The sequence below is a fragment of the Aedes aegypti genome, chromosome 2 (genome assembly GCF_002204515.2).
Source record: "Aedes aegypti strain LVP_AGWG chromosome 2, AaegL5.0 Primary Assembly, whole genome shotgun sequence".
NCBI lineage: Eukaryota > Metazoa > Arthropoda > Insecta > Diptera > Culicidae > Aedes > Aedes aegypti.
In genome coordinates this window covers 24,539,857-24,549,076 of record NC_035108.1, presented here as the reverse complement: position 1 = coordinate 24,549,076, position 9,220 = coordinate 24,539,857, and the positions used below count along the sequence as shown (strand labels likewise).

Genomic DNA, 9,220 nt, shown 5'->3' with positions numbered 1-9,220 from the left:
GATGAGATTCACTTTTTTGAACTACTGTACTGGGAAAGCCACGTGATTTTCGCGAAATTCAAGCCTACTACTATTACCATTCCCAGCACTGCGCATAACAACAGCTGTTCGAACAAACAAACGGTTGCAAACTATTGGATTGCAGTACAGCAAGTCAATTTGGGTTGATGTGATTAGCTAGAAACACATTTTAGTATTGGAGGAAAAAATCCCTAATACGATTAGGCCAATGTACGTTGTTGCTCTTGAGTTTGATGCTGACCACGAAAACATGGCTGCCTAGCACCGGGTTGAGAAATACCCATCGAGATCTGTGTTCAGAATTTTTATCCAGCTTTTTACGAGCGCTAATGGCTGCCGCCAATAGGCTCGCTTTCTGGTAGGGATCGGTCGATTTGACGTTTGGCTTGGGTCCGCTCAATATAAAACGACCCAAGCCAAACGTCAAATTGACTGATCCCTACTAGACAGCGAGCCTGTTTGCGGCAGCCATTAGCGCTTTTAAAAAGCTGGATAGAGATCAATGGGCGAGCTCTGGTGATTTTTCTTTGCAAAAGTAAGTTTTCCCATAGTAAATCCCATACAAACTTTGAACGGCTGGCGCTAAAATATAGTTTCTCCAATCGAGCTGAAATTTTGCACAATTGGTATGGGACCTAAATACAGCTTAGCTTAGCTTAGCTTAGCTTAGACTGACTACACATATCAATGGTTGCTATTCCGTGATTGACCGAAGTCAGTGAAAATGCACAAAGAATCAACTAGAAGTTCAGCTGGGATTGGCCATAATCTTCTTCAGTGTGCATAATTCAGTGCCTCTATTTATACAAGGTCAATAACGGCGCCGGCCACGTCCTTGCAGTCAGGTGGGATTGAGGGAAGGAATGTTAGTGTGTAACTTTTGCTATTTGGAGACCGTGTTTGCCTCTGCATCTCCACAAAGGTTACTGGGAGGGATGTTTGTCAATGGGGAGGATCGTTGGGTCAAAGGATTCACTTTGATAAGCGATTAGACCATGATAAACAATGATTTGTGAGATATATACATGCTTATACGTAAATATAATTGTTCATATAATTTCTATGTAGAGGAAAATTATGCCGACACTTGAGGTGACGAACCATTCAAAGTTTGTTGGACAAATACCTAAATGTAACATTGCTACAGCTGTCAGTACGAAAGCATGTGTTATTATATTTTACTCATTTGAAAAGAAACAAAAAACTTGATTGGGTGGGACATCATCAGAAGGCCGGCTCCAAAGGCACGTTCCCCACCAGTTGGGAGATTTGTGAATAAAGTGAACCTTTCGCAAGTCTACACTTGTAGTGTCGAACCATTCAAAGTTTTTTTAATTACAAAAATAAAGGTATATAAGGGGTGTTCTGACAAAAAAATGTTAAACATAAATAAATCATGAATCAGAGTTTGTGTCGACACTCACAGTGACGAACCATCCATAGTTTGTTGAAACATCATATTTACATCCCACCATTGTAACGATTAAATGTGCAGTCATACATTTTATAGATTAGAAATAGTAGCATGAAACGAGCTCACCAATTGATCCGTTATCCTTGACTGAGCAGCCACAATCCACTTTCAGCTTCACTCGTTTGCTCGGCTAGCACTCAGAAAAAAAAAAAAATAAAAAAATAGGCGCGTGACCCGAAAAAAAACACGGACGACAGCTCGGGCTTTCTTGACGCACTGCCCAGGAGCAAGCGTCAAGGTCGTCGAAAGATCAAAATGAACGAACCGATCGCGGCACTTTTTAACTTACTCCAACCGAACTCCCCGATCACGCCACTTTTTCACTTACGAGATCGACGCGCGACATGTTTGATCCTGCCCTCGTCGCTCGCTCCGGCAAAAGCAAGCGTCAATGTCGAAAGATCAAACAGAACTCCCCAGCAAAACGCGCGAAAACGAAACACAAACCCCGGCGTCCCGAGAACAAACTGTCTTGCTTGGGCTTTCCGAAACACTGCCCAGCAAAACGCGCGAGAACGAAATACAAACTCCCGGCGTCCCGCAAACGCGCGAAACTAAAAACAAAAACAAACTCCTGGCGTCCTGAAAACAAACTGTCTTGCTTTGGCTCTTCCAAGCACTGCCCAGCAAAACGTGCGAGAACGAAACACAAACTCCCGGCGTCCCGAAAACAAACTGTCTTGCTTGGGCTTTCCGAAACACTGCCCAGCAAAACGCGCGAGAACGAAATACAAACTCCCGGCGTCCCGCAAACGCGCGAAACTAAAAACAAAAACAAACTCCTGGCGTCCTGAAAACAAACTCAAGGACAATTGGTATGGGACCTAAATACAATCCAAAAAGTGGACTGGAGCGAGAATCTAAATTTTTCATATTACTGTGTCCCAGGCTAATGATTAACTCCTGACGTGCCCAAACAGCCCTGAATTGGGCACGTCAGGAAAGTGGTTCAGAAAGCAGTTTTATGCGGGAACATGCATTTTGAGCTTTGGAATGAAACATTAGATGAAAATGGTCTTCCATAAAGACCAGTCAGGTATATTTACAATCAAAGTAAATAATCAACAACTCCCAAATGGAAAAAGATAGAGAGTTTCTTCATTCCCTAAATTTTCAAAGCTCTAAAAGAGTTTTATAGTCTCACTTTGATGATTAGCTGAAGCCAAAAAATCAGTTTTCTTTGGATCACACTACGTCACCATAGGAAAAAAAGCTCTAAATCGGTCAATTCAAGAGCTATAAAAAACATTTCTGGCAAAGTTCCTTGAAATTGGATAGTCTACAACTTTGCTAAAGAATTCATAGGGTAGATGTACCAATGGTGGAGGTACTAAGCACTACTGAAGTTCATTAAACCGCCAAAATTCACGAAGCCCAATTAATGTACATGTTAATGTTGTAACGAGAAGTAACGACCAATGACTTAATGAGAAAAATGATTTCATCGCAGTTACCCATGGCATGTTAGTGAAAAATAATACCTCCACTATTGGTACACTGTTCCTTTAGTTGCGGTATATTTTTAATTTGTGTTCCTATAGTTGCGGTATCCAATGTTTTCTTATGGGATCCTCTACTAGGACCACTTTACCGCAACTATTGGTACAAGTAAGCAAAGTTTAAGCAATTTTAGTGTTATTTCATCAGTTTTAAGGAAATTTGAAAGCTTTTTTCAACTATTCCATGAATCAACAAGCCAATACATCGATTGACAGTGTCGGTTCTGTGGCTAGTTAAATTAAATCAGTGAAAAAGGCACTACCGCAACTATAAGAGCACCCACAACCAATGGATCACTTACCCTACTATAATTTCAAAAAAAAAAAAAAAAAAGAAAAATGTACCATCTCAAAGAAAATGTCGACCACCTCAATTTTCAATAACATCAAACATAGGGCCTAACTAAACAAACAACTTTGTGGAATTCCGTTTTCGTCTAATGTTTCATTCTGAAGCTCACAATATCTTTCCACGTGAAACTGCTTTCTGTGACATAGCGCATTTTTAGTATACGCATCCTACATCAAGATCTGTAGCTTCATTTATGAGTTAACGAAACGCTAAACTTTCGAATTTATTTCACGTTGCATTCTAAGAAACATTTCCAAATTTCGAGACTTATTTTACAAAACAATTCGAAAGGGAACTATATTACCAGTCTTAATAATCGCTAGGTGTGTAGCCCGAGCAGGCGTAGAAAGCTTAGCAATAGCAAATTTTGATATTGATAGCTAAAAGAGATATTGACTTGATAGATATAAGAGATAAAAGTTCTGGAAATGATATCTAAAATTTACTTCTGAAATACCATGAGCATTAATTTTTATCTCAAAATGAGCGAGCTTTCAGATCTGCGAATATCAAATTTTGCCATGGCTTGAAAATTCCACTATTACAATTTTGATATTATCATTAAATCTTTTGTCTCTCATGTCAATCATGTCAATAACACGTTTTGATTGTCAATACTTCACATCTGCTCGGGAATGCTTTCTATTGCGCTGGCGCGTGCTTCGTGTGTACGTACGATATCCTTTTGCTATCAGAATCAGAATCTGTCACCTATCAGCCGTTTTTCGCAGTTTCCTTCGTCATCTATTCCCGTCAGGAAGGAAGAAACTTTTACCACCCCTTCCAACCTCAGCAGGTTTTCCTTCTTATGCTGCTCTATGTTAGATTAATAATGCACAATTCGCGTAAAGTACCTGTAAGCAATGTTGTGACAGTCGCAACAGATTGTCATCAGTCACGATATCGCTCAGTAGAGAAACTGTTTTTCCGTCCCCAATAAGTAAGTGGTTCTTAACACATGGAATGTACGCAGGAAGGCAATTAGTAATAAAGTGTGCAATTAACACGTGCAGAAGAAAAACAAATCCGAATATACGCAGCGAGAAGAAAAAGTAGCACGCAGCGAGTTTGATTTGATTGATGTAGGTATAATAACTGGAAACAGAAAGCTGGCAAAACGTTTAGGTGAAACCGATGCATCGGAATATCGGAACCGTGTGTTATGTTTACGGCAGCGGTCGAAATCGTGATGGGAAACGTCGGCCAGGAAGGGTCCAGTTAGGAGCACAGTAGCTGTAGGTAGCAGATGCAAAGCGGAAGTTCTTGTTTTAGGCCCCATTCAAATGATGCAATACGGCTTCCCACGGCAGACGGCAAGGAATGCGTGATTGAGCGGTAAGTTGGATAAAACTGGCCGAAACGATCGGTACTCTGGCAAACACATATTTTTGATTCGAATCTTTATTTCATAATATGTAATAAAGGTTTCGAAAATATTTGTTTGGTGTATACATCAATGCTTTTTTTATTATTTATTTTTTATCTTCAGGAATCAAAGAAATTGTGTAAAAATTTTAGAGTAATTTGTGGTAAATCATTTGAAAACATAAAAATCCCAGCCAAAACAAGGCCTCATTTCATCACATCTTGTCAATACTTGTTAATACTTCGCGTCAAAGCTAATTTGTTACGAATCGAGAATATTTGAAGCTATAAATTTTGTATAAACTGTAACATCTTAATGACATCTACCTACGCCCTTCAGCGTTATGAAATTTGTGAATGGGCCCTTATATTCAAATATTGAAAATTGATGGGATTTTAGCATTTTTGCAACGCTTACAAACAATCGGTTCTACAATAAGTTTTTGATGAAATTTTAAAGAGTGTTTTTTATACATGACAGCCCAGTTATAGTAGAACTTGAATTCGGTCTAAAATCTTTTGGCGAATTACATTTTAACAGGAGCCATTTTTGTAATCACAGCCAGAAATTCACACATAACGTTAAACCCCTCCCCTGCAACTCTCATACTCTATGTACCGTAAAATGATTGAACTATTTCATAGAAACGTTGAACGTCAAGGAATCTGATACACTAAAACCTCAATTTAAGTCACTTTTTTTACGCAGTAAACTCAATTTACGTCACTTTTTTTTACGCAGTGCGTAAATTGAGTTTTGATAATTCTGTGGGAAATTATTGACCTCCGGTTGGGGAAAACCGTTGGAAACCCATACAATATGGGTATTTTCAGAATGGGCACGATAAGGGGATGACGAAAATCGATGTCCGACGCCTATTTGGAATTGAATCAACAAGGCTACAAAAACGAATGACGGGCTACTTAGCCTTAAGAGTTTAGATTTTATGCTATAAATAAGTATCATCAATGTACAACTACTTAAGTTTGTAGATACTCAGGCCCATATATCGTGGTTCTCGGAAGTACAAAAACATCGACACAACTCAATACAACACTTTGTTTGCAAATATGGACAGTAAGAGGCCTTTGTAATATTGAAGAACTATCTATTGATGATTGATTACGCTTGTATATCCTAATGCCCATATTCGATAGAAATCTTAGAGGACCCAGGACATCCGCACAAATTCATACAATACACCGTTTACCCACAGGAATGGTAAGGAGCCTTTGGAGTATTTGAAAATTATCTTCTAATCACTTATGATGGTCGTAGATCCAAAGGCTTTTATTCAATGGAGTCCTTGGAGCATCAAAAACATCCGTATAAATCAATAAATATTCCGTTGACTTGAATGAATGGTTAAAAAACTGTGCTATATTTGAAAAGTACCTGTAGACCATTGATCACGTTTGTAGATTCAAAGGCCTATATTCAATGAAGTCCTTGGAGGACCTAGGATTTCGGTACGAATTATAACAATACTCATTTTTCTGCTATATATAGATAAGGGCCTGTGCCGTATCGAAAAAAGCATCTATTGATAATTGGTTACGCTTGTAGATCCTAAGGCCTATTTTCGATATAGATTTTGGAGGACTTAGGACATCCGCACAAATTATTACATTACACCATTTACTCACATGAATGGTTGGGGGCCTGCGGAGTATTTGAAAAGTAACCTCTAATCTCTTATTACGGCTGTAGATTCCAAGGCTTATATTCAATGGGGTCCTTGGAAGACCTAGGACATCCACACATATTATTACAATACACCGTTTACTCACATGAATGGTTAGGGGCCTGTGGAGTAATTGCAAACTAACCTCTAATCTCTTATTACGGCCGTAGATCCCAAGGCCTATATTCAATGGGGTCCTTGGAGGACCTAGGACATCCACACATATTACTACAATACACCGTTTACTTACATGAATGGTTAGGGGCCTGCGGAGTATTCGAAAACTAACCTCTAATCTTTTATTACGGCCGTAGATCCCAAGGCCTTTATTCAATGGAGTCCTTGGAGGGCTTAGGACATCCGCACAAATTATTACATTACACTGTTTACTTACATTAATGGTTGGGGGACTGTGGAGTAATTGAAAACTACCCTCTAATCTCTTATTACGGCCGTAGATCCCAAGGCCTATATTCAATGAAGTCCTTGGAGGATCTAGGATATCGGCACAAATTATAAAAATACTCATTTTACTACTATGAATAGATAAGGGCCTGTGCCATATCAAAAAAACATCAAAGGATCGCTAAATATGCCAGTACATTGCAGGTATATATTCCAGGAAGTTTTGGATGAACTAGAAAACCTGTTGTACTCACTTAGTTACCAACACTTGGATCTGACAATACAAACACTTCTTAAAAATATAACAATCTTCTAGGGTTCAGTATTGTGACACATTCTTCTACATAGAAATGATAAATTGATCTCCATTAACTCATGTAGAATCATATGCCCAAACTCCAAAGAGTTCTTGGAAGACCTTAACTGCACACATTCTAGCCTGATTTAGAACCCAATGTATTAACTCTCAAACCCCCAACGTCTGACTTTTCATTAAAAATGAACTTTAAAAAATCATAACTTGGCCAATTATTAATCAATTTTGGATCTTTTGGTCTCAAACAAACCGCATACTCCTCAAGATTTATTGTGTTCCGGAAGAAATGGGATTGGCCACCTGATTCCGGAGTTATTCCGGATTCGAATGGGGTATATTCGTACCGGAAGTGATAGTTCCCTTAGATTTTTAAAGATTAGCGGTAAGAAAATTATTCATTGTGTACTTTCTATAAGTAAAAAGCTGCCAGAAGGTCGAATGACATTGGTTCTCATTGATTCTGGCCATTTCGGATACCCGGTCACCTGGCACCGGTTCCTGAATGTACCCAGAGAGGACATTCACTGAAACTCAAAGAATACTACCGTGCAACGGCTCAAAATTCCTGATTTTTTATCCTCAACATCATAGATATAATGCCAAAGACCAATATGAGGTTCTGGCCACATCCGGATACCCCGGAATCGGTTCCGGGAGGGCCTCAGTAGGACACTTTCGTATCGTTCTGGCCAAAGCCGTATAAATCTTCTCCTTCATATCGTGCGACGGCTCAAAATTCATGATATTTATGCTGCACATCATAGCTATTATGCCATGGATCAATATAATGTTCTGGTGACATGCGATTACTCCAGAATTGTTCTGATAAGACTCATATGCACTCTGTGTAATCTTCGTTGAACCCATTGAGATAGCTTTGGATCCATATCGATAAGTCCATGAGACATTTCTAGCTAACCGTTTTTGTCAACATAAAAAAACACGATAAAAACCGTGTTTTTATTTTATTTCTTTTATCGCGGATTTAAATATTGTTTTAGCGATCCGATTATCGAGTCCGACCTGTATTTGAATCTACAGACATATTAAGATTAGTTTGTTTTTCATTACACAATGCAACTATATTATCTATTGGTACTACAGATCAGACTCGAGTATCGATTGTTTTTCACTCCGGATAATCAAATCCTCCGGATAATCGAATCACAAAAAAAAGTTGAAATCAAATATTTTTCATTTGTTATTATATTTATATGATGCAGTGGCGTAGCAAGATATTATTTCTAGCAACATTTGGGGGTCTTGAGAAGAAAAAACATTTTTTGACCAACGTACACAAAAAACAAACATTTTCAAACCCCCTTTTCTTACCTACGTCCAAAACTGCTAAACCATTCATATTGTATAGTGCAATACTAAATTATCTCAAATTTGTGCACAAATACTGAAAAACAAAAATATCAAATATCGTACTCCGGATAATCGAGTCTAAAATTCCGGATAATCGAGTCCGACTTGTACTGAAATTTATATACAAAAAAAATACATCATGGGTTAGTCCCTTATCTTGGTTATCTTAATGTTTCTTTGTGTCTTTTTTTTATCTATGATGTTCCGGATAAAAAATCATGAATTTTAAGCCGTCGCACGATATGAGTGAGTAGGATTACGAAAGTGTCCTACTGAGGCCCTTCCGGAACCGATTCCAGCGTATCCGGATGTAGCCAGAACCTCATATTGGTCTTTGGCATTATATCTATGATGTTGAGGATAAAAAATCATGAATTTTGAGCCGTCGCACGGTACTATTCTTTGAGTTTCAGAAAATGTCCTCTCTGGGTACATTCAGGAACCGGTGCCAGGTGACCGGGTGGCCAGAATCAATGAGAACCAATGTCATTCGACCTTCTGGCAGCTTTTTACTTATAGAAAGTACACAATGAATAATTTTCTTACCGCTAATCTTTAAAAATCTAAGGGAACTATCACTTCCGGTACGAATATACCCCATTCGAATCCGGAATAACTCCGGAATCAGGTGGCCAATCCCATTTCTTCCGGAACACAATAAATCTTGAGGAGTATTGTTTGGATAAATTGTTTGGAAATAGGAATGATTCTCTTATTTTGAAACAGTTTTGG

The 9,220-nt window shown here is 38.6% G+C and overlaps 1 protein-coding gene across 1 annotated transcript in view; it reads left to right on the top strand.

Annotated features, from left to right (window-relative positions):
* Positions 1–4,178: 4,178 nt before the first annotated feature.
* Positions 4,179–9,220, top strand: part of LOC5568482 (ras-related protein Rab-32) — a 68,401-nt gene continuing 63,359 nt past the window's right edge. The window contains exon 1 of the mRNA XM_021840287.1: positions 4,179–4,681. The gene's annotated coding sequence lies outside the window, so the exon portion shown is untranslated. The remainder of the gene's footprint in view (positions 4,682–9,220) is intronic.